The sequence below is a fragment of the Heloderma suspectum genome, chromosome 2 (genome assembly GCF_057233095.1).
Source record: "Heloderma suspectum isolate Gila_16-S chromosome 2, 16-S_ref, whole genome shotgun sequence".
In the NCBI taxonomy this organism is placed as follows: domain Eukaryota; kingdom Metazoa; phylum Chordata; class Lepidosauria; order Squamata; family Helodermatidae; genus Heloderma; species Heloderma suspectum.
In genome coordinates this window covers 254443731-254469993 of record NC_139459.1, presented here as the reverse complement: position 1 = coordinate 254469993, position 26263 = coordinate 254443731, and the positions used below count along the sequence as shown (strand labels likewise).

Here is a 26263-nt window from a genome sequence, read left to right as displayed (position 1 = left end):
CCAATGGAAGTTTTTCCCCCTAATGCTAATTGTTGTGTGTGAGTATGCGCGCATGTGACTTTTACTGAGATTGCAGCTGGGCAGAGTAGGCTTAAATCTCTCTTCCCCATGCACTGCAGTGCCAATCACAATCCCTCACCCCCATCCTGGTATTTAATTTGGGGAAAAAACACAGCACAATGTAATTGCTAATCATTTTGTTAATGTAAGGTGGAGTTAGGCCTTCAGACACAGTGCAATCTTTCCCTTTCTATTTCACTTCCATATTTATGGGGTGAAAGCAGCTCTGATTACAACTTTTTCAAAATATCATGGACTGCAAAGTGTCTGCTTTTTTGTATGCAAAAGAGATGACAAACCAAAGTTAAACTAACAACTAATTGTAGGTTAACTTCGGGTTGCTTAACTCACGATTAACCCACAGTGTCCAAGTTTGCACATCGCAGAGCAACCTCTGATTGGGCCGATTGAAGGCTGCATATTCCGAATGGTGGTGGCACAGAACCCAGCAAATTTGCCACTGTTACATGCGAACTGGGTCATTGTCAAAAAAAACTAGGTAGGGCTACAAAGGCTATTTGAGAGTCTGAGGGAATTCTTTAAGTGCGAACATTTATCCATCCATTGTTCCAGATGGTTTGTGCAGGAATATGTATGGCAGGTCAACAAACAAAAGACTGAACGTGTTAAGCCTTATAGATATCTAAGGTTGTGTTTTATAGAGTTTACATCTGCCCTGAAGTAACTTTGTTTTGGAATGAAATCAAGCTGAAAGCAAACTTCTGGAAATGATATGCTGGAAGTTCTATTGCAAGAATCTTAAAAACATTAGAGGAAGAGAAAAAGACCAATACAATCTTTTTAAAGATTTAACAAAGATACTAATGTACTTAATTAAAAAGGAGATGGGTAAGATATTAAATGATAAATGTATTCATAATCTAGATAACAAAAGCAGAAAGAAAAAGTTCAAGCCCAGAGACTTAAAGCAAATGGGGGCAATCCTATGTATGTTTACTCAGAAGTTAGGCCCACTGCACTCAGTGATCTGGTTCTCATGACACAACAACCCACCATGGGTGATCACCCATGGTAGGTTGTCATGCTGTCCGAACCTGGTGTGATTTCTGCAGGGTAGCTTATTTTTCACAAATAAAATATTTGGTGAAAAATAATTGTGAAAAATATTTCACAAATAAGCCACCCTGAGAACTCATGGCTTGTTGTTGAGTTGGACCAATCTTATCGTATTCAGGGTGGCTTGTTGTGACATCCAAACCCGGAACAGGGGCTTCAGCATGGCTTGTTGGAAAGGGCTACTGAAGTGCTTGGCAAGAGCAGCAAAAAACCTGTGCTCCTTGCAATCTTGCTAGTGCCACTGCTAGCCTCTCTCATCCCTTGTCAGTGTCCTCCACCCCTGCTCCTATACATCGAAACAAAATGGCACCGAAGAGTGTCCCAAACACATCCACAACTTTAAAATATATTTATTTATTTTCAGTCTTGTGCAACTGAAATTTTATATAATTCTCCACTCAGCTTTACTGGTCTGACATGAAATTTGCAGATTTTTAGCAATCTGCCTCACTGCTCTGCCAAGAAATTTGCAATTTGTTACTGCTCTGTAACCACCTGTATATCTGAGAGCTAACAATGGAGACCAATGGAGGAAAGTGACAAGCATGAAGGGTGGATGGGTGGAGGTGAAAACGGCTGATAGCTGCACAAGAAGGAGCTTTTGGGATGGATGTAATTACTATGGGAGTACTTGAGGCAGCCTTTAAAAAAAAAGTTTGCTAGCAAGGGTAACACTGAACTAGAGGATGAAATTGATAAGGACATTGACAAGAGGGGGATATTGGTATGCTGGGCGAAATAGTGGACAAGCGATCTTGTGCTCAGCCCACCCCCCAAATAAAAAGGTCACAAACGCATTACAGCATTCATAAGCGCTCAGAAAATTAATTCAATTTGGTGATTTGATGCAGAAGGATGGGAGGAGTTTCCTTGGGAGCTGGCAACCCCATTGGAACAATTGCATAAAGGGTGCTGCTGTAGGGACTGAGGAAACAAGGAGTTCTGCCGCAAAAGACCTGGAGATACATGCTGGAGCTGATGGAAGGACTGAGGGGAACTGAAGGGGGAAACAAGCCATGGCAAACCATGGAGTGGACAATCCTCTGTCAGGTAGGCAAGTGAACAACCAACCCATGGTGGCTTATTCTCAGGTTTGCTTAGTGTGACGTGTGAACTCACCCAATGAGACTTTCTCTCCGGTAAGTAGGCATCAGATTGCAGTCCTAATCACTATAGAGGTCAACTAGACCTGGTGCTTGAGCATGAAGCTACAAATGACTGAATCTTTCTTAAACATTACCTTTTTGAGAAAGGTAATGAAGCTGATAGAGCCTCGTGTGGTGCAGAGTGGTAGGCAGCAGTATTGCAACTGAAACTCTCCCTATGGCCTGAGTTCTATCCAGCAGAAACCGGGTCTCGGGTAGCCAGCTCAGGTCGACTCAGCCCTCCATCCTTCCGAGGTCAGTAAAATGAGTACCCAGCATACTGGGGGAAAGGTAGTCATGACTGGGGAAGGCAATGGCAAACCACCCCACTATAGTCTGCCATGAAAACGCCAGTGTACACAAGCATCCCTCTAGGGGTCAGTAATGACCCGGTGCTTGCACAGGAGGAACCTTTCCAATGAAGCTGATACATTAAAGATGGATACTCAAAGTTAGCAGGATTTTTTTTTTAAAAAAGATTAATTCCCCCAGTATTCAAAGCAGAATTATACAACTACTTCCAAAGAACTTATTGCAGAATTTATGAAATTCTGTAAGAACTAATATAGGTCAGAACAACCACAGGATTAAAATATTGATGAGCTCTTTGAAAAATAGCAGTTCCAGGGATAAGTGATGAACATAGATTTTTTTGGGAAAGTCCTGTAACTATGCAAGAATTAAGAAAGAAAATAAGGAGTCTGAAAGTAAACAATTCCTTGGGACCAGATGGGCTTTCAACTGAATACTATAAAGCCTTTAGGCGTGTTGTCTGCTCTGTTCTCTTTGATGAATGTCTATACCAACATCACATGCCAAATATTTGGAACACTGCAAGGATTTAAGCAATGTCCAAGGAAAGGGCCCTCCACATTTACTGAATCTTCAGGTTTATTTCACTGTTAGATCAGGAGTGCAAGATCTTTACAACTACTCTAGCTAACAGCTTGAACAGATTAAACATAAAACTACATACGCTTTGGTCAAACTGGATTTATTGCAGGCAGATTTCTCTCAGGTAAAACTAGAAAAATTCTGAAAATAATTAATTAATGTAAAGTGACAAAAAGGAGAGCTTATGAATGCTTGAAGATGCTGAAAAAGCCTTTTAATTGGAGCAAATGGAAATATTTGTTTTGAATTCTCCAACAGTTTAAATTTGGAAATAATTTTTGGAATTATATTAAAATGCAATTAATACAAAATCTATAGACAGAATACTGGTTATTGGACAAACACTTGACTAGTGTATGCTGCAAAGTAGCAGCTGGCAGGTTTGCCCTCTTTCTGCTTTGTTTTTTATAAACCACGTAGAGCATCCTTCCTCAACTAATCCTTCCCCAACCTGGCACCCTCCAGATGTGTTGGACTGCAATTCCCATAATTCTCAGCCAGCTGGGAATTGGGAAAGGTTGGGGAACGCTGATGTAGAACCACTTGCATAATTCCCAGCTCAGAGGCAGTATGCTGGGGAACAACAGTAGGAGCGGTTTGCCAATTTACATCTTGTAAATGTAAATAAGGTGTCATCAGATTTAAAAAGTGATTTGAATTAAAAGTATCTAGATAAGTAAGATCAAAATATTAAAAGATAACTCTTCTTCCGAAATTGATCTTTATTTTTTAAAATGGTCCTGTACACCACTGATAACATTAAGAAGAAGAAAATATTAACTGAAGTTTACATGAGAAGGGAAGATTGCACAGAGTACCAATGGTAATCATGCAAAGGCTTATAAAAAGAGGTGGGTAGAATGTTCCCAATATGATCAGATAATATTATGCTGCTCATTTGAAAATTGCTTTCCAATGAATGAGCATAGAAAAGAGTCATGCCTCTGTAAGGGTCCTTGTTAGGTCCTTGTTAGCTTTGTAATGATCTTGAAACAAGCTTGAGCATTTACTTGGAAATTATAAGAAAACATGCAAATCAGTTTTACAAGTCTTATATAAGCATCCTCTTATGGTTATCTGGGATAAATTTAGAAAGTCCTTAAGTCCTGTGATGCTGACTTCCTTTATATATAAAGTCAAAGCTTTCACTGTGAAAACAGGGCAAACTGGATTATTCATGGTGTAACAAGATTCAGAGAGGTGATACAAGATGGCTGCAGTTTGAGTCTAAGGCTTAAAATGAATAATAAAAATGTCCAATATTTCCAGTATTTGAAGCCAAGGGATTTTATAACAACCAACTTAAGAAACACACATTTATTTATTTATTTATTTATTTCTATACCGCCCAATAGACGAAGCTCTCTGGGCGGTTCACAAAAATTAAAACCAAACAACACACAATAAAACAATTTAAAATATATAGAACATTAAAACCACAATATAACAATACAACCACAATAAAACCTAGCAGCAGTGCAGGAGTTTAAAATACAGATTTAAAACAACAAAGATAAAAATTTAGAAAGCTAAAATGCTAAAATGCCTGGGAAAATAAAAAGGTCTTCACCTGGCGCCGAAAGGAATACAATGTAGGTGCCAGGCGAACCTCACTAGGGAGCTCATTCCAGAGCCGGGGTAAAAGTCTGTAAGGTAAGATGAGAAGATAAACAAAGGAATTGTTGTTTAAACTATTTTCTTATTATTGGAAATAGATACAATATACTAGAAATAATCTAATGGGAAAATGGGGTGTGCATTGGGTGAGACTGATGCTAATATCCTGGAAAAATCTGGGGAAAGATTTGTTTTCAAAAGGGCTAGAGGCCTCCCCCTTGTATTAGTTTTAAAGAAAACCATGATAAAATTGGCTGGGTTCGGATGACTGTGACAGGAGAAGAAGCCATTGTGGCCTCTCCCCCCACCCCTGTGCATGCTGCATGTGCAACCATCATTTGCATAATCCCCCTTGATACAGCGCAGGTGGGAGTGTCATCTGAACCGGGTGCATGGTGCAGCGGGGGTGGCTTTGTACCCACCCTACAACCTCTACTGCACATATGGATTTCTACGGTGGGTATGAAGAAATACCCCCCCCTCACGCCACGCATCCATTTCAGATGATATGCCAACCCACTCTGAATTGTGGGGGATTATGCAAAAGACAGTTGGGGGGGGGCAGGGGGAGAAGCCACGATGGCTTCTTTCCGTGTCATGATCATCCGAACCCAGTCATTATGTCTTCAGGAGGCAGCAACGAAATCCATCCCAAAGAAAAAGAAATGCAAGAAAACAAAGTGGCTGTCTGATGAGGCTTTACAAGTAGCTGAGGAAAGAAGGGAAGCGAAAAGCAAGGGAGAAAGGGGAAGATATATCCAACTGAATGCAGAGTTCCAGAGAATAGCAAGGAGAGACAAGAAGGCCTTCTTAAATGAACAATGCAAAAAAATCGAGGAAAACAACAGAATGGGAAAGACTAGAGATCTCTTCAAGAAAATCGGAGATCTCAAGGGAACGTTTTGTGCAAAGACAGGCATGATAAAGGACAAAAAAGGCAGGGACCTAACAGAAGCAGATGAGACTAAGAAGAGGTGGAAAGAATACACAGAAGAACTATACAGGAAAGATCTGAATGTCCCTGATAGCCATGATAGTGCGGTCACTGAACTTGAGCCGGATATCCTAGAGAGTGAAGTCAAGTGGGCCTTAGGAAGCATTACTAACAACAAAGCTAGCGGAGATGACAGTATTCCAGCTGAGCTATTTAAAATCCTAAAAGATGATGCTGTTAAAGTACTGCACTCAATATGCCAACAAATTTGGAACACTCAGCATTGGCCACAAGACTGGCAAAGGTCAGTTTACATTCCAATTCCAAAGAAGGGCAACGCCAAAGAGTGTTCAAACTACCGCACAATTGCACTCATTTCACATGCCAGCAAGGTTATGCTCAAAATCCTACAAGCTATGCTTCAGCAGTATGTGAACCAAGAACTACTGGAAGTACAAGCTGGGTTTCGAAGAGGCAGAGGAACTAGAGATCAAATCGCCAACATTCTCTGGAACATGGAGAAAGCAAGAGAATTCCAGAAAAACGTCTATTTCTGCTTCATTGACTATGCTAAAGCCTTTGATTGTGTAGATCACAACAAACTGTGGCAAATTCGGAAAGAGATGGGGGTACCAGACCACCTTACCTGTCTCCTGAGAAACCTGTACGAGGGCCAAGAAGCAATAGTAAGAACCAGACATGGAACAACCGATTGGTTCAAAATTGGGAAAGGAGTATGACAAGGCTGCATATTGTCGCCCTGCTTATTTAACTTATATGCAGACTACATCATGAGAAACACCGGGTTGGATGAATCACAGGTTGGAATTATGACTGCCGGGAGAATTATCAACAACCTCAGATACGCAGACGATACCACCCTAATGGCAGAAAGCGAAGAAGATCTAAAGAGCCTCTTGTTGAGGGTGAAAGTGGAGAGTGCAAAAGCTGGTTTGAAACTCAACATTAAAAAAACGAAGATCATGGCATCTGGCCCCATCACTTCCTGGCATATGGAAGGGGAAGAAATGGAAGCAGTGACAGATTTTATTTTCTTGGGCTCCAACATCACCACAGACGGTGACTGTAGCCATGAAATTAAAAGACGCTTGCTCCTTGGGAGGAAAGCTATGGCAAACCTAGACAGCATAGTAGGAAGCAGAGACATCACCTTGCCGACAAAGGTCCGTACAATCAAAGCTATGGTTTTCCCAGTAGTAACGTATGGATGTGAGAGCTGGACTATACGGAAGGCTGAGCGCCAAAGAATTGATGCTTTCGAACTGTGGTGCTGGAGAAGACTCTTACGAGTCCCCTGGACTGCAAGGAGGTCAAATCAGTCAATTGACTTCCTAAAGGAAGTCAACCCTGAGTGCTCATTGGAAGGACAGATACTGAAGCTGAAGCTCAAATATTTTGGCCACCTAATGCAAAGAGAAAACTCCCTGGAAAAGACCCTGATGCTGGGAAAGACTGAAGGCAAAAGGAGAAGGGGATGGCAGAGGATGAGATGACTAGATAGCATCACTGATGCAATGAATATGAACCTGAGCACACTCTGGGAATATAATTTGGAGCAGAATGCTGGGCCTAAGATATACATCTGATTTGGGGAAAGCTATCTCTTTCCAGAGAGACCTTTTACAGTTCTCAGATTTCAGTCTGACTACAGAAGTCTTTGAAGGTCAGATTAGGTGTTAGGACAGAAATTGTATCCACACTTCTGGGGGAAACAGAGGACCTTTCTCAGTATTGGTTCAGACGGTGTCCCTACAAATCAGCTAGAGAAGTATCTGGGAGGAGAATGTTGTCAGGAAGGTGGCTGCTTTTGCAGTAGCAGCCAGCAAGCTTTGCATGCCCTTTTTGAAAAGCAATTCAAATCCATTGTGTGGGCCATTTATTTTAAGGCCACACCACACAAAAAATTAATAAAGGATTTAATACTATAAAGATTTTATTTAGAATTTTCGTTCCGCACTGTTGAGACAAATGGTCCAAACAATCAACTGTTATCTACACACTAATCTGTACTGGCAGCAGAGACTATACCATTTTGCTATCTGTTTTTAAATCTGCATCTGTTCCAATCTTTCAAATCAGGAAAAACTTTAATGTTACTGGGGGGACACATTTTCTATGTGGCCTGTCTGCATTTTTAAACAAATGCCACATTAGGTGCCTAAGCAATACTTATTGTCTCATGTGGAAAGGCTCTAATTACTAATTCCCAATGCAAACCAGATGTCTGGGGTCTATTGCATGGGAGGACTAAAGTGGACACTACAGCATATGGTTTTCGTTTTTGATTTTTATTCTGCCTAAATGATCTTCACCATCCCTTCCAGCTCTATCATTCTGTTATCTTACCAGTTTTCAGACGATTAAAGGTTTTGTAAATCAATCTGAAGCATATAGGAATTAACAAATGTAAAACAAAATACGTTATTAAACAGTCAGTTTCTTCTCTCTTGGAAGCCATCCCCACCATCCACCTCACAGGGTTCGGATGATATAGCAACCCGCATTGCAGTGAGGGTAATTAGGAAAATGGTGTGCATGTGAGTGGCATGTACAGGGCGGGGAAAAGAAGCCACATTGGCTTCTTTTCCTCCACTGATTTCCGAACCTGGTCAGTGAATCTCATGCCTCAGATGCTCCTAACCCTTTGAAAATGTTTCCATTGAAAAAAGATTTTTGTCAAACTCCTCACTTCTTCGTCCCCTTTTTGTGTACCTAGTTTCAGATAAATTGTATTTACAGCCTTTAGGGGAAATCTTGGTGTACTGACATAAGATCATTTTAAATCACGGAATCTATTTCTCAGGATATGTTTCTTATCCCCAAAGAGAAATTGAGCATTTGATAATGGTTTGTTTTTTTTCATTTGTTAATTCTTATAGGCTTCAGATTGTTTTACAAACCCTACAATCATCTGAAAACAGGTAAGTTAATAGAATTATAGAGCTGGAAGAAACCATGGAGGTCATCTAGGCAGAATAAAAATCAAGACATTTGTAATATGTATTCCAATAATGATGAAGACCCTTATATACACTGTAGTCCAAAATGCATTTACTTGGATGTAATTTCCATTCCCCATTTCAATGGAACATTTCCCCATGTCTATGTGTTTAGGGCTGGGGCGGGGTGGGTGGGTCATGCCCTTAGGAGTGAAAACCATTATACTACATACTTGTTATATATACACTTAAAAAGACAACAGATTGAACAGTTGGCTCAAAATTGCAGAAAAATATAATTTTACGGGTGGAAAGATTATCTGCAGTCTACACTGAAGCAGGATCCGCATTCTTAGAGAGCAATCCTATGGCTACTAGACACTGTCTAGACAGTCATAGGATTTTCAGGGTTTCTGGCAACCGAGGTCGTCCAACCTCGGTTCCCAGAAACCGCTGTGTCTGCTCCTCCCCCTCATAGCTGGCACAGTTCTTTCCACACTGCTGCTGTCTCCACGCTCATACATGGAGCACGGAGGGAGTGAAAATGGGACAGGGAGGGGTAGAGACCGCAGAAGCTGTGTTAGACAGCTTCCTATCCAGTCTCCAGGCACCTTCCCTCCCCCTCCCTGAAGCCGCATCTAGACATGCAAAAATGTGCATCTAGCCAAGAACAGAGGGCAGAAGGAGTGCAGAGGGGATCCTTTTAGTTTACTGATTTTTAGCTGCATATAATGCAGAAGAATCCAGGTTATAGAACACCACAAATAGAGCAAGAAGTGCCAAAGAGCACTGGAGAGGTAGTTTAAGGCACAAAGGGGGAATGCTTGTGTTAAGCTGTAAACCCCCCCCCCCCAAGAGTTGCTCAACCACATTAAACTTCAGGCTCATTTGGGATAGCGTAAAGAGGGCCTAGTCAAGCATGTATATAGCCAGAACCTGCCTCCCTTGGCTCATTTTCCAGATTTCTGATGTCAATTTAGAGCTAAGAGACTATACAGGGCCAACTGTGAAACAGGCTGCACCTCTGTAAAATTCAGGATTAATTCATATAGTCCTACTATTTCTCATTTTGTTACCAATACCTTAAGAGAGTGCAATGAATGCAGGATTTAATTTCTCTTTTTTTAAAACAGCCATGTGCTGCTTCTTCCATACCTTCTTCCAAGAAGACACAATACTGCTATCTTTCAGCCAGAGACAACTCATGCTGTGTTAACAGTCATTGAGAGCTGGCTTGTATATTAAGAGCTATACAAAACATTATTGACCTCTGTGGGGTGAAATACATTTTACCAGCATTCCACCCCAGTTTCTGCTATGAACTCCTAGGAATCAAGCAACATAATTTCCCCCACAATCATGAAAGGCATTTGCTTACCTGGTGACAATGGAGTCACAGAAAGGTCCCTACCAATGAATTGTCTGCTTGAGTTTAGCATTTTCCAGGCAAGTCTCTAGCAGATTGCCTGAACTAGCAGCAGTCAACTGAATCAATTGTTTCATTAGTCAATCAAGAGAAAAACATCAAACCTGACTACACCTTTCGCTTCAGGACTCTGTCAGCATGTACGGTAGGGTGTAAACTCATAAATGCCTGACGGGTTTCTTCTATGTGGACAATTGAAAAAGAAATGGTGAGACAGGCCAACTGGTCTTTCCAGCATTTACGCCCAGTGAGTAACTTAATACCAAAATGATAGCTGGGATTGGCCAAGAGTTCAAGTGGAGAGAAGTTTACATTATCTGTGGACTCTAGAAGAAAAATAAATTATGGCTTACTGAGCTTGGGCAAAAGAATGTTGGCTTCCCTTCCCTGTTTTCTGAGTAATCATGTGTCCAACTAAGCCACATCAAATGATGTTATCATTGCTTGAGTCTTTTTTGTTTAAAATGGAAAGTGTCATTGGTCATTACGGTCAACAGAAAACATCAAACGTGCGGGCAGAGACCTACCACAACAAAATGAGTCATCTTATTCTTCTGACACACACTTTAGCCTCTGCACCTGAGAACACTTAAAAGCCACAGCATGGGCTGTTATGGATCAATTTGGAGCTATCAAAAGAAAACCCAGAAAGTTCGACACAACATAAGAGAAGGTGGTTAGAGTGCTGTACTTACACTGAGGAAATCCAGGTTCAGGACCCTGGCTCAACCTCAAAGCTAAGTGGTGACCTTAGGCCCATCACTATCTCCCAGCCTCACAGGGTTGTTGTGAGGATAAAATGAGGAGAGATGCCATGTATGCCACCCTGAGATCCTTGGATTAGGGTTGGGATAAAATAAATATTGTAATAATTGGTTTATTGTTGCTCTGTTGTTGCACATGTTATACAACTTCATTGTTGTGGAATATAAGACACACACACCCCATGCACAAACATGCACCATGTGCTAATTTCAATGGTAATTTTATGTTGTGAGCTGCCTTAGGCGTCTGGTATGGCCAAAACACAGGATGTAATTTACATAAATGTAGCTGGCTTGAGCATCATTCTTTGGCAGAAAGGCAGGATATAAATTCAACAACAACAACAACAAACAATTATTGGTAATTAAGGAAGGATTGCTCTTGAACTTTCATCTGTGAGCCATGTATTTGTGTCGAGAACTGATAAGCACTACTCTTCTCTACTACCGTAACAGACAAAAAGGATTCAAATGTAACGTTGGCATTTCATGAATGAACCCGGTCAGTCCTTGTTGTTGTTGTTCAGTCGTGTCCGACTCTTCATGACCCCATGGACCAGAGCACGCCAGGCCTTCCTGTCCTGCGCTCTCCCAGAGCGTGCTCAAGTCCATAGCATCAGTGATGCTATCTAGCCATCTCATCCTCTGCCATCCCCTTCTCCTTTTGCCTTCAATCTTTCCCAGCATCAGGGTCTTTCCAGAGAGTTTTCTCTTCGCATTAGGTGGCCAAAATATCTGACCTTCAGCTTCAGTATCTGTCCTTCCAATGAGCACTCAGAGTTGATTTCCTTTAGGATTGACTGATATGACCTCCTTGCAGTCCAGGGGACTCGTAAGAGTCTTCTCCAGCACCACAGCTCGAAAGCATCAATTCTTCAGCGCTCAGCCTTCCTTATCGTCCAGCTCTCACAGCCATACGTTACTACTGGGAAAACCATAGCTTTGATTATGCGGACCTTTGTCGGCAAGGTGATGTATCTGCTTCTCACTATGCTGTCTAGGTTTGCCATAGCTTTCCTCCCAAGGAGCAAGCGTCTTTTAATTTCATGGCTACAGTCACCATCTGTGGTGATCTTGGAGCCCAAGAAAATAAAATCTGTCACTGCTTCCATTTCTTCCCCTTCCATATGCCAGGAAGTGATGGGGCCAGATGCCATGATCTTCGTTTTTTTAATGTTGAGTTTCAAACCAGCTTTTGCACTCTCCTCTTTCACTCAACAAGAGGCTCTTTAGATTCTCTTCGCTTTCTGCCATTAGGGTGGTATCATCTGCGTATCTGAGGTTGTTGATAATTATCCCGGCAATCTTAATTCCGACCTGTGATTCATCCAACCCGGCGTTTCTCATGATGTACTCTGCATATAAGTTTCATTCAATTCCTGTTTCCTGGGCCAATTCTGATTAGCCACATTTGCACAAGCCATAGTTTGCCAGTTCAGGTGAATATTGGTTTTTCTCAAACCAGGAAAAAGGGGAGGAAACTGCAATGCATGAGGGAAGGAAGGAGCAGGAAGGAGGGGTGAAATGAGCAAAAAGCCTGAGGCTTGGGCATAATGGTCTGGTGTTATGTCTCAACCACTCCACAACTTCATCCCCAACTAAAACAATGACTACTAGGCATGTGTAACAGCATCATTTCCTCACATTCATCCTTTGTTCCCCTATGCCTTCCCTTCCCTTGTCTTGTGTTACACTTTTGTCTCCCTTCATGTGGCTGACGTAAGACAAGCCTGAGGGATCTTGAATTTCTATCTTAAAAATTGTTTTCAATGTACATATAATTAAAACATCTGGGAATACAACTGACAGGATTGCCACTTGGCTTGAGGGAGGTGAATGCAGCACCAAGTTTGTCTTAATGTACCTCCTAGTACTGAATAGAGTTCACACAGTATAGCTGCTTGTGTCACTGGGCCTTCATTTCCCATCTCTGTAATATTTTCTGTGCTTTTGATGCCTTTTCTGTGGCAGCACCCAGATTGTGGAATTCCCTCCTAGGGAAGTTAGACTGGCCCTTTTATTCCATCCAGCTTTTAATGGCTTTTAATACGAAGTTCAATGTTGATTTCACTCCCTTGGGTTTTAAAAAATAGTTCTGTTCTTAATCTGGATTGTGTTTAAATTTGTTGTAATGTTCTGTTTGTGTACAAGGCTAACACAGGGCTGTGTTAGGGCCAAAAGGTGGTTTATAAATATTTTTATAAATAGATTTTTTTATTTATTAAATTAAAATAAAATAAATAAGATAAAAATGTTTAGGTAGAGGAATAATTCAATTTTGCTTAAACAAAAATTTCTTCTCCATGAACATTTTTGGATATTTCACTAGATACACTGGGCTGGATCCTAAAGTAAATTAATTTGAGGAAGTTTATAGAAGTAAAGTTTCCTATCCCTTACTCCCCTCTGTAGCCTGACGGGGGGCTGCTGAGGCACTATGTGTGTGTGTGTGTGGGGGGGTCTCTTGAACAATGTGGCATGAGGGCAAAGGGGAGAAGGCTTCTGGAGGGAGAAAGGAACAGGAAAGTTTCCTTCTGTGAAATTCCTTAGATCCAGGCCAATTTTGTGTGCCTCCTTCCTCCAGAAGCCTCCATACCCTATCCCACATTGTTAAGTGGGTCCTCCTACCCTCCAGATACCACACCACCACCATTGTCACTTGGTTATTATTGTCTGTGTTCATGAATAATTATGACATTTTGATACTACTGATTTGGATTTTAACCTTTTTTTTTACTGGGTATTTAATATGATACAGAAAATGTCACAGAGAAATATTGCCAACATGATTTGAATACATTTTAGGTCTAGGTTTAATTATTGAGAAAAGACCGGTAAGGAAGCATTATGGGAATACAAAATATTTTACTTCTTATTGACAGCTTTGTGAGGTTAAATGGGGCCAGATATTCATACCACCTTCCTCTTCTCCACCTCCTCTTTCATTTTTTTGTATGACACAGGCCTAAATGTCAGACCACAAAAACAATAAAGCTCAGGTTTGTTTAGTGTCTTGCTGCAGGTGTGGCTTCCTTAGGAGAAAGATCCTGTCCTGAACCACCTCCTACAGAAGTAGTTAGCCATTTCCTCCTGCTCCATATTGCAAAAAATAAAATAAAAAATAGACCAATGCAAAAACAACAAATCAGCCCTGGACCATGGCGAGGCATTTAATACGTTTATTTCACTATGCCATTTATAGATACCATTCTGTCCTTTTTCCTCTGTCTCATTCTTTGCGTATTTGGGCCTTAAAATACAAATGCCCAGTTGTTTATGGTCAGCAAACAGGCCACTCACAGTTAGGCCCTGTCCACTGACACCAGAATCTGGAACTTTGGGACATGTTCCATCTCAAAGATTTTGCTGCTGTGCACACATAGAGTCTATTCCAAAACTATTTGTGTATGTAAAACTCATCCAATGTCCAAGGTAAGCCAAATGAAAACAATCGAGTTTTCCCTGAACTCCATCTTGAGACTAATGGGAGATCCAGCCTTGGATTTTGTCTGTGACACTTACGGCCTAAGCATTGTGGGGAAGGCTACACTGTCCTGGGTTCAGAGATTAGGAACCCCAGCCCAGTCTGTAACCCCATCATTCTGAGGGGAATATTGAGGCTTAATTGTAGAACATGCTTGAGAATATTTATGGAAGCTTATTTCCTTGTACCTATCTATTGTCCAAATCTTGTGAGATTTGCTGGAGCCAATCAGAGAAGCAGTGCTAGAGGAGCGCAAACAACATGTTTGGGGGCATGCAGAAAAGCCCCACTGTGAGCCATGATGTAATTTCCTAAATGCAGGAACTGTAATTTCAGAATTAAAATATAAACTTACATTTCATGATTCATGAGATTGTATGTATGGGATGGGATCGTGGTACGAGTGGGCCCATGTTACAGGTTTGTACTGGGCCCAATTAAGTTATGCTTGGACCCTGCTGACACTGACCAGTTTGCAAGTCATAGCAATCTGTGACACAGAAAACTTTGTGTCTAGCCACATTTTATTGCCTGATTTGGCTCTGGGAGAGTCAATGGGGAAATCCTTCATTTCTTGCATCGTGTGTGTGTATGTTTGCTATCTCATCCATGCATTTATAATTCCTAGGGTTAACTAAAATAACATACTCTACCGAAGTATGTTTGAAGATGATTTGGAAGCATCCAATGGTGCACGATGCTGCTGACTGCCTTTTAAAAGGTGTGGGCAGGTGGGAGCATATTCAAATAGGCTTGTGGCACGTGCCCTGGCCGCCAATGAGCTTTTGAAGTCAGTTCAAATGTTGAGGTCAGCCTTAAAGCCCTTCACACCCTAGGATCCACACATCTCAGACTGACTCTCCCTATATAAATTCCCTTTTGTGTTTATTAATTTGCTGGACACACCCTGATGAGATTTCCCACAATGAAAGCAACTGGATCAGTTGGGGGCAAAACAGGGACTTTTCTGCAATGAAATGACTTCCCAGAAGGTGCATTAATGCACCTTTAGTTTTCCAGCATCATTTTTTTTTTTTGAAGTATGGTCTCAGCTGAGATTTGTGAGTTTTTGTAAAGATTGGATTTTCTTGTCATTGTCTGTCGTTAATATGCAATGCAAATTTCATTGGTGTAACCCAGCAGCCTCCAGATGTTTTGGACTATAACTCCCATCATATCCAGCCAGCATGGCTTGGGATGATAGGTGTTGTAGTCCAACATATCTGGAAGGCACCAGGTTGGGGAAGGCACGTTTAAATCAAAGCAACTTAAATCGATGGTTCCAATCAATATTAAAATCAGCAAGAAAAAAGACTTATTTGATTTATATCAAGTTTCCCATTTATGTTTCTTCATTTCCTAAACAATGGTGCAAATCTGACCACTAAACCATGTTAATTTACAATTAAATATAGTATTGTTTACACAGAGAAGACAAATTTGTCTTAATTTCATTCTTACAACCTGTCCTTGCATCTCGTTGTTGCTCTCTGTGGTTTATATCCAATGTCACATGAGCCAGCTTCTGCTCATACAATGGAACTCTCCCCTCAACCCCTGAATAACCCCAAAGATCTCCTCCAGATGGTCCTCCAGCCCTCCTGAACAAATGGGGGAGCATACGGGCTGCAGGGGGAGGGTAAATTGTGCCCCTCCACGTTCCGATGATGAAGCCTTCCTTCGGCAGACAGACGTTAGTTGGATTTCATCATATACATTTTGCATGCTTTCCTTTTTTACTTATAGGGGGAATGTCTTTAAAATAGTCCCCTATATAGTCTTTCATTGAACCATGACAGATTGAGGAGTTAAGTATGGGAATATACGAATCTGCCCTCTGGACAAGTTTGTCTTCTCTTCTCTTTTCTAGTGTTGCTCCTTTGTGCTTTTCTCTGCACTGGCCCAGTCCCACCCTCACAAAAACAAAGTAGCAAACTAAAATGAAATGCCCATAACTGGTAGCTAGAAGTAAAGTCTGATAGTTACTGGGCTGAGTAGGGCAGTGCATTTTCATGAGGTGAAAATGAAATGCCTGTGTTTTGTAGGTTGAGTATAAATATTGATATTTGAGGAATGATCAAATAGGTTCTTCATTTACATAGAAAGGCCTCCTTTAACTTGGTGTATCTGGTAGAGACACTGATTCAGTTAAGAAACTAACTTTAGGGCTAACATGCTGTTATTCAGATTATTTAATATTAACCAAATTGTTCTTTAAGATAAACTTCATTTTTACAATTAAAAAAAATGTTTAAAATTTTAAAAACTGAATTTAAACATTTTTGAAGTATTATTTTTATTCATAAAGAAGAAGCAAACACCAATTTTTATCCACCCTGGTCCCATGCACAATTTCCAACCTTCCCAATCCTATTTTCCCATTAGAAAGCTCTGGTGCCAAATCCCTGATTTTTAACTGGTGTGACTTTAAAGAACAGTTCAGGAAGGAAGGTTCTGGGAAGGGGTCGTATTCTGCAAGCTAAACTATTGGAAAAATCTATGCATGAATGGGGAGGGAGTATTTATGGTAACAATGCTCCCACACTAACTCAAAAAACAGCTAGTGGTCTGCTTTAAGAGATGTCAGTGCTTTCTGGTTTTCTTTTAGCAGGCCACAAGATGGGGGTTTTTTCCAGCAGCCTGAGCGACCCCTTCCCTGATGCTCTCAGCAAAACAAAAACAACTACAAAAAAGCAAAGGAGTAAATGAAGGGTTCTCACTGCCCTAACACTGGACAAAATTATAAGCTTGAGTCGCCAGAACCTTTAGCCCAGGCCTTCCGCAAAAAAAACACAAAAAACAAAACTCTTGGTGTGTTTATAATTGAAACCTGTGAATAGATGCACCTTTTCAGTTATGAAAAAGACTATTCTGGGAATAGAAATCTGCTTGCATGACTATATGCAGTGCTCTATTCCCCCATATACAAGTTATACATAGAAATAAGTGTAATGCTGAAAACAAAACAGAAATAGTGTGCAGGGAAAGGTTAAGCATCCCCTTCCCCCCAGATGTTTTTCTTTAAAAAGGTGTTTGTTACATGTTTGTATGTAACGTGTAGTTAGCCCATAAGTTCTTATTTTTTACTAGCAGAAAAAAAGAAAAATGCATGTAAGTTACATGTGTAAAGCTATGTGAACCTAAAACCACAGACCATTGGACTAACCTCTTCTTATACTGTGTAAAATATCACATTGAAATTACTGTTCTGTCCCTCTCCAGTGGGGGTGCTCTTTTCTGCACAAAATCCTCCTGAACGTTGCACTGGATACTTGTAGACTCTTTATCTATCTCTGTCCATGAGGTTTGAGAACCTGTGAGACTGTGATGACAATCTAGAACTTCCTAGAGGTTGTATGTCTAGCTCCCAAGAGACCCAACAGGAATGCTCAAGAGTTGATCATCAATTTAACTGAGAACTTCAGTGCACACTTACTGCAGTATAGTTCAACAGTGAAAATGTGTGATCACAAAAAAAGGCCTTTACTGCTGAGAACATAATTAAAATGAAACCCTTACATTCCAAGGCCTCATCTAAACACCTGTCAAACAACAACTCAAGCTACTTCACACACAGCAAAAAGCAGATTGCAAAATGTTGCACTGCCGCACCCACCTATCTTAATAAGAACATAAGTCCATAAGAAGAGCCCTGCTGGATCAGACCAATGGCCCATCTAGTCCAGCATTCTGTTCACACAGTGACCAATCAGTTGTTGACCAGGAACCCACAAGCAGGACATGAGTGCAACAGCACCCTCCCACCCTTGTTCCCCAGCAACTGGTGTATGTAGGTTTACTACCTCTGCTTACTGGAGGTAGCACAGAGGCATCAGGACTTGTAGTCATTGATAGCCTTCTCCTCCAGGAATTTGTCTAATCCTCTTTTAAAGCCATTCAGATTGGTGGCTATCGCTACGTCTTGTGGTAGTGAATTCCATGGCTTAACTATGTGCTGTACTTCCTTTTATCTGTCCTGAATCTCCCACTGATCACCTTCATGGGATGACCCCGGGTTCAGGTATTATGAGAGAGGGAGAAAAATCCCAGAGAGGGAGGGCTTTTGCCAAGATGCGGTCTAAAAGTGTAAGAGGTAATACATGCTCTTACCGAAGAGAGAGGCATCAGCTCCTAAATTGCTTATATGTGTATTTCTGAAAACCCCACCTGAGTTGGTCCATGCCACCTAGCATTTAAGGGACAATTCATACTTTACTTTTCAAAGGTAAAATGTACCCCAAGTTTAAATGGTAAAATATATATGAAGTGCATACCATTGTGAATGGCTCATGCACAATTAAATGGCTTGATTTACTTGCCATAAACATGGAAGTGAGGCCTTATGCTTCCCCAGTTGCTGCTTCTGTGTATTTGCAGGGAAGGTCACCCATTTAAATGCAGGTGCTCTGTGCATTTTGCTATTTAAACTTATATTTGCATGTATTTTTATGTTTAAACTTGGGTAGGTTTTGCACCTGTGTTCAAAATGTAAACAAGGGTGAATTGGTTCTAAGAGTTCTTCCGTTATGAAGGATGTGCCAATGCTTTTACATTCAGAAATGAGACATACAGGGAAGAAAAGCATCACTCTGCGATTTAATTTTTATTTCTTGAACCTAAGATCCCATTTTGCTTTCCACAAACTTAGGGCTGATTCACACATCACTGGATATCTGATTACTTGACAACTTCCAGTTGAATGGGTGAATAGCCTCCCTCCATTGTTAAAGTATTGTGTCCAGTGACATCAAGTGACATGAAAGCTCTGTGATCGGTGATGGCTCATATACACATGCAAGTCATCACTTGATATTACACTCTTCACACAATAAATATGTATGCCTGCATGAGTTCTTTTTCCAGAATGGGCAGAAAAAGCAAAATATGATATTCCCACTACATGCTTTACTTGTTTGACCTTGACCATTGTTTGTGGATCAAAAAGGGTTGGGGATACACTGAGCTAAGCAGATACAACAAGTCTCAGGTGGAATAAGTTTGCTGAGCACACAGGTCAGTTGCGATGTAGTAGAAGATTGTGATTGTATAGTTCCTAAAATAATGATCATGGGTTTGTGGGTGCTGGTTGGTTGTGAATGAACAGCTCTCCAGCAGAGGGTGCTCAAGGTTAAAGCTGAAAGCCCTCTCACTGTAGGAAAAGCAAAGAACTTCAGTGGACTAACATTTCCAAATATCTATCTAGTTGTTTTGATAACATTCTACCCAGTGTTTAGGCACTATTGGAATAAAAAGTGAGGAAAGGCTATGACATTCATTAGTAAAGGTTACTGATAAACTTCACTTTGGCACATTCTAAGCATTACGGGAAAGGTGTTTTAAGGCACAATCCTAAGCATGTTCAGACAGAAAAAAGTCCTACAACTCCTAGCATTCCCCAGCCAGCATTCATTTCAGTGGGTTGGATCTACATAGGACTAACATTGGATGCTACCCCGAAAGTTCATTTCAGTCCTATGTACCAATTCTGTTATAGGAAAAAACAGATGCTAACTTACTCACAACTACTCTTGACAGAAATTATGCACTCGGGAGTCTGTTTCTTTGCATCTCCCTAAGTGTGCAGGAGAAGGGCGACAACTTTGCCTGCTAGTTTTTCATTGGCCTTGGATATTGTTTTTCCTGTAGAGGAAACCTGTGTGGTTTCCATAGATGTCAAGGATGACAGTTGTTGTTGTTCATTCGTTAAGTCGTGTCCGACTCTTCGTGACCCCATGGACCATAGCACACCAGGCCTTCCTGTCCTACGCTCTCTCCCGGAGTGTGCTCAAGTTCATATTCATTGCATCAGTGATGCTAACTAGCCATCTCATCCTCTGCCGTCCTCTTCTCCTTTTGCCTTCAATCTTTCCCAGCATCAGGGTCTTTTCCAGGGAGTTTTCTCTTCGCTTTAGGTGGACAAAATATTTGAGCTTCAGCTTCAGTATCTGTCCTTCCAATGAGCACTCAGGGTTGATTTCCTTCAGGATTGACTGATTTGGCCTCCTTGCAGTCCAGGGGACTCGTAAGTGTCTTCTCCAGCACCACAGTTCGAAAGCATCAATTCTTCGGTGGTCAGGCTTCCTTATAGTCCAGCTCTCACAGCCATACGTTACTACTGGGAAAACCATAGCTTTGATTATACGGACCTTTGTTGGCAAGGTGATGTCTCTGCTTCTTACTATGCTGTCTAGGTTTGCCATAGCTTTCCTCCCAAGGAGTGTCTTTTAATTTCATGGCTACAGTCACTGTCTGCGGTGATCTTGGAGCCCAAGAAAATAAAATCTGTCACTGCTTCCTTTTCTTCCCCTTCTATATGGCAGGGAGTGATGGGGCCAGTAGAAATGCTTTAATACTTTTCACTGTGATAGGATTGTCCAAGATGCTCCATTTCCCAGGGTCCTTTGCGGTCTTGTTGTTCCTGTTTGTCAGTATTAGTCGTTCACCTTTCCAAAAAACTGTAAAATCCTTGAAGAACACTTATATCATATGAAAGGACTTCCAGAAGATTCAGTTCCACACAGGCTGTTCAGGAGACAATAACTATCAGAAAGACTCCCAGACTGAGACAGGCCTTACAGAGTGAACTTGGCCAAAAAGCTTAAGACGTCCAGACACAATTAAGGCCAGAGTGTGTGTGTGTGTGTGTGTGTGAGAGAGAGAGAGAGAGAGAGAAAGTTAGTTTGTCCATTTCCAGAGACCTTTGTCGATAAGACATGGCATTCTTGCTACATCGCAGTAGTGTCTGTCTATTTTGTTTCTTTAATAGAGGGAACACTCCTGTCTCTTAACTCAAAGTCCCCCCCACCTCTTATAGTAAAGTGCCTGGCTTCTAAAAGATGAATTTAGAAGATTCTAAATTCCTGGTGGATGAATTCCCAAATGTTTTACCATATAACATGAAAATTAGATCTCTTTGTGTTAAAGTCAGACCTTATCTTCCTGTTGCACCAATTGCTCCCAAGCCCTTACAAGAGATTTGAAGGTTAAGGGTAGCTTTGCAGCTATGTGGTTTTTGAACTGCCATTTTTTGAGGAGCCTCTTTTCTGTGACAGCTTTAGAACCTATTATCCCTAGTACACCATACAGAACCTTCAACATATTTTTCAGGACAACAACCATCTTGTGAAAGGATAAATTCTAGTTACCACAATTATAATCAGAGGAGAAGGTTCTCAGCCCCTCGGTTATACTTTTTGAGGGGAGGACATTTCAGTCCTCAACTATATTTTAGTAAGGGAAGACAATCTCACCCATTCTTTGCAAGGCACCTTCATATTCCTTTCTCTTATTTTTCCCTTCCTTCCTTCCTTCCTTCCTTCCTTCCCTCCCTCCCTCCCTCCCTCCCTCCCTTCCTTCCATATTTCATTCCTGTCTCTCTTTCCCTTGATTTCTCATTTACTCTTCCCTCTTTCATATTTTTTTCCCATTAGAAAAATGTTGAGAGGTGCTCATGAATTGGGGATGGGGTGGCTGCACTGGCTTCTTGTGCAGTTGAAAAAGTGCTTAGAATAAACCCTGAATTAAACTGACTTAAACCATATTGTGTGGGGAAAATAAATAACCCTAATGCCTGTTCCTGGACACAATGTAATTAAACAATAATGGAATAAATTAGGTAAATAGGAAAACATGCATAAGTATGTTTGATTTCCATTCTTTATTCCAGCTGTAAATATTGGGGCTTTCATACACTTACTAAGATCATGGCATCTGGCCCCATCACTTCCTGGCATATAGAATGGGAAGAAATGGAAGAAGTGACAGATTTTATTTTCTTGGGCTCCAAGATCACCGCAGACGGTGACTGTAGCCATGAAATTAAAAGACGCCTGCTCCTTGGGAGGAAAGCTATGGCAAACCTAGACAGCATATTAAGGAGCAGAGACATCACCTTGCTGACAAAGGTTCGTATAATCAAAACTATGGTTTTCCCAGTAGTAATGTATGGCTGTGAGAGCTGGACTATAAGGAAGGCTGAGCACCGAAGAACTGATGCTTTCGAACTGTGGTGCTGGAGAAGACTCTTAAGAGTCCCCTGGACTGCAAGGAGGTCAAATCAGTCAAAGGAAATCAACCCTGACTGTTCATTGGAAGGACAGATACTGAAGCTGAAGCTCAAATATTTTGGCCACCTAATGCGAAGACTCACTGCTGGGAAAGATTGAAGGCAAAAGGAGAAGGGGACGGCAGAGGATGAGATGGCTAGAGAGCATCACCGATGCAATGAACATGAACTTGAGCACGCTCCAGGAGAGAGCGTAGGACAGGAAGGCCTGGCGTGCTATGGTACATAGGGTCACGAAGAGTCGGACACGACTTAATGACTGAACAACAACAGCAACACTTGGTGGGGGTGGGTGGGAAATTTGGCAATTGGAAGAACACATGGTTTATTTTGACTACAGAAAGTGCTGGCTATAGCCACATGCCAGGGAGTGATAGACGTAATTTTGATAACGTTCCTCTAGTTGTTTGAGATTCCACAACTAGATTCCATGCTGAACAGCAAACACACAGAAGAAGATGTTCAACACTGACCACATGGATATCACAATTTTAAAAAATCAATTAAACCTTATGACTTGCAACAGTTACCAGAGATTCCTAGATGATGATATGCAGATTTAGAGATAAAACGAAGAGGTATAATAATCTGGATCAGCAGTCTTTCTTAGATGAGAAAACAGTTGGCAAAATGGGGCCAGCAGCATATCAGAGAAGAGCTGCTCCCAGGCTATTTATACATCAAAAAGTTCATGTTGTTGTCTTGCAAGCTGGTATTCCCAACCAACTTCTCTAACACTACCAGCATGGGTTCAGAACTTCAGGACTAATTATCAGTAGCTACATGCAGGACATACCAATCAGGGACACTAAACAAGCATAACTCCTTCTTAGATCCTGAAGCATCTGCTTTATGCAATGCCATTTGAGGTCTTTTATCACCTGGCCATCTGGATGTCTCAGTTAATTGAATTTTTCCTATATCTTTCAAGATGCACAAGAAGTCACTATTGTCCTGTAGATTGGCTATTACATGTATTTATATAGGAAGAAGCTTCTAAGTATATATGGATTACTAAAATCAGTATTTCAATGTAGGGATAATTGCTATGGGAGCTTGCTCCCAAGAGCATATACACAAAAGGTTGGATCCAGATTTATGCAGGATCAACTGCACTGGTAGAAGTGAATTTCCCCATCCCCTGCTTCCCACAGCAGCCCATCCATCTCCCTGAAAATACTACACAGAGAGTCAGGAGACCCTTCTGAATGGGTAGAGGTACGGTGTGTGTGTGTGTGCGCGGTGGGGGGGAGATCCCCCCAAATCATGTGGAGGAACTTTCCATGAGCAGAGCCCTTAATCTCGCAGAAGGCAGATTCTGGAACCAACCCTTCAGGTGGATTTAGTATGACCTGTGAGAATCTCACCATGTTGGATCTTTTGACAGCTACAGCAGAACTGTAGTTCAGTGGTAGATCACATGCTTTACATGCAGAAGGTCCCAGGATCAATCTCTGGCATCTAATGAATATGACTGAGAAAGATTCCTGTCTGAAACCTGGAGAGCTGCTGCCAGTAAGTGTAGACACCACTGAGCTAGATGGACCAATGGTCTAATTTGGTATAAGGCAGCTTCCTAACAGCCTAATTCTCTACATGTTTACGCTGAAGTAAGTCTACCCAATGGGGCTTACTTCTGGGTAGTAATACACAAGAATGCAGCCTTTGCCTTAAAAGATGGCAGTTTGGGGCTGCAATCCCATATGCACTTACCTGGGAGTAACACCCCCTCCCCCCAGACTTCCTTCCCTGTAAATGTGCATAGGATTGTGATGCAAATTAATAATGAAAGCTAAAATGTTAAAAGAATTTGATCCTTTCTATGTATGAGAGGTTACATGAAATTTGGAATATAATTACAGTGTAAGTTTAATAATATAATCCAGTTTAGTGAAGGGCAAGACTGGGTATTTTTGAAAAGGAATGTTTTATTCCATAGTTTAGCATAGGAAATGAAATCTGCAATGTGTTTTATCTAGGTTATCATACAATTTTCTATTATTATTTTGTGTTTTTACACTGAACAGAAAGGAAGCCTGAATAGAAGTTCTCATAAATAAATGGGTGGGGCTTTAAAGTCGAAGACATTCTATGTTAACATTTTCACTATTTTTGTTTGCACTTGAAAACACTGCATTTTTTTTTTTCTTAGCAACAGGTCTTCTGTCCTTGCCTTCTCATTTGCTCCTCCCCATTACACTTACCTGTAGTTCAGCTCAGGCGAAAATGTGTAGCTATTGCATAATATTTTGTATGATATTCACCAGAGATATAGCTGTGGGTGATAGGTTCACCTCTTCACTAACCACCAGCATATGGTACCATGTTGTGTTATTGTTCAAGTATTACTCTTGTGAAGACAGTAACTTCATAAACAAAGGTTTTATTTATAGATTATATTATATATAGAGTATAAGTTATATACAGAGGTGCTCAATTCCTACTTTGGCTCAGTCTTCTCCCAAAAGAGGGTCTATGACCCCCCTGGCAAAGGCGAAGTACAGGCTGAAGGGGCAGGATTGCAGCTTGAGATCGACAGGCATATGGTCAAGGAACACCTCATTACTTTGAATGAGTTCAAATCTCCAGGGCCAGATGAACTGCATCCTAGAGTCATAAAGGAACTGGCAGAAGAACTCTCAGAACCGCTGTCTATTCTCTTTGAGAAATCATGGAGGACCGGGGAAGTGCCAGATGACTGGAGGAGGGCTAACGTTGTCCCTATCTTCAAAAAGGGTAAAAAGGAGGAACCTGGGAACTACAGACCAGTCAGTCTGACATCAATCCCTGGGAAAATTCTGGAGCAGATCATAAAGCAATCCATCTGGAAGCACCTTGACAACAATGCCGTGATTACTCGAAGCCAACATGGATTTGTCAAAAACAAGTCCTGCCAGACAAATCTGATCTCATTTTTTGATCAAGTCACCTCCCTTGTAGACCGTGGGAATGCTGTAGACATCATATACCTCGACTTCAGCAAAGCTTTCGACAAAGTGCCCCATGATATCCTGATGAGCAAACTTGCTCGAAGTGGGCTAGATGAAACAACGATCCGGTGGATCCACAGTTGGCTACAGAATCGGACTCAAAGAGTGCTTATCAATGGGACCTTCTCAAGCTGGGGAGAGGTAACGAGTGGGGTACCGCAGGGCTCAGTCCTGGGCCCAGTGCTCTTCAATATTTTTATTAATGACTTGGAGGAGGAGGTGCAGGGAATGCTGATCAAATTTGCAGATGACACAAAATTGGGCGGGATAGCTAATACTTTGGAAGACAGAAACAAAATTCAAAGTGATCTGGATAGACTGGAGTGCTGGGCAGAAAACAACAGAATGGCATTTAATAGGGACAAATGCCAAGTTCTGCACCTAGGAAAAAGAAACCAAATGCACAGTTACAAGATGGGGGATACGTGGCTCAACCACACTACGAGCGAGAAGGATCTTGGAATTGTCATCGATCACAAGCTGAATATGAGCCAACAATGTGATGTGGCTGCAAAAAAGGCAAATGCTATTTTGGGCTGCATTCATAGAAGCATCGCTTCCAAATCCCGGGAAGTACTAGTTCCCCTCTACTCAGCACTGGTTAGGCCTCATCTGGAGTACTGTGTCCAGTTCTGGGCACCACACTTTAAGAAGGATGCAGACAAGCTGGAGAGGGTTCAAAGGAGGGCAACAAAGATGATCAGGGGACTGGAAACAAAGCCCTATGAAGAGAGACTGAAAGAACTGGGCATGTTTAGCCTTGAGAAGAGAAGACTGAGGGGAGATATGATAGCACTCTTCAAGTACTTGAAAGGTTGTCACAGAGAAGAAGGCCAGGATCTCTTCT

The 26263-nt window shown here is 41.4% G+C and overlaps 1 protein-coding gene across 4 annotated transcripts in view; it reads right to left on the bottom strand.

Annotated features, from left to right (window-relative positions):
- FGF1 (fibroblast growth factor 1) overlaps window positions 1-26263 on the bottom strand; it is a 100255-nt gene that overhangs the window by 52689 nt on the left and 21303 nt on the right. The window contains exon 1 of one of the 4 annotated variants that reach the window (XM_084838787.1): window positions 10066-10283. The exons of 2 other annotated variants lie outside the window; for them this stretch is intronic. The gene's annotated coding sequence lies outside the window, so the exon portion shown is untranslated. Of the gene's footprint in view, window positions 1-4746; window positions 4823-10065; window positions 10284-26263 lie in introns of those variants that run through there. One more of the 4 variants, XM_084838788.1, reaches the window with a different exon arrangement.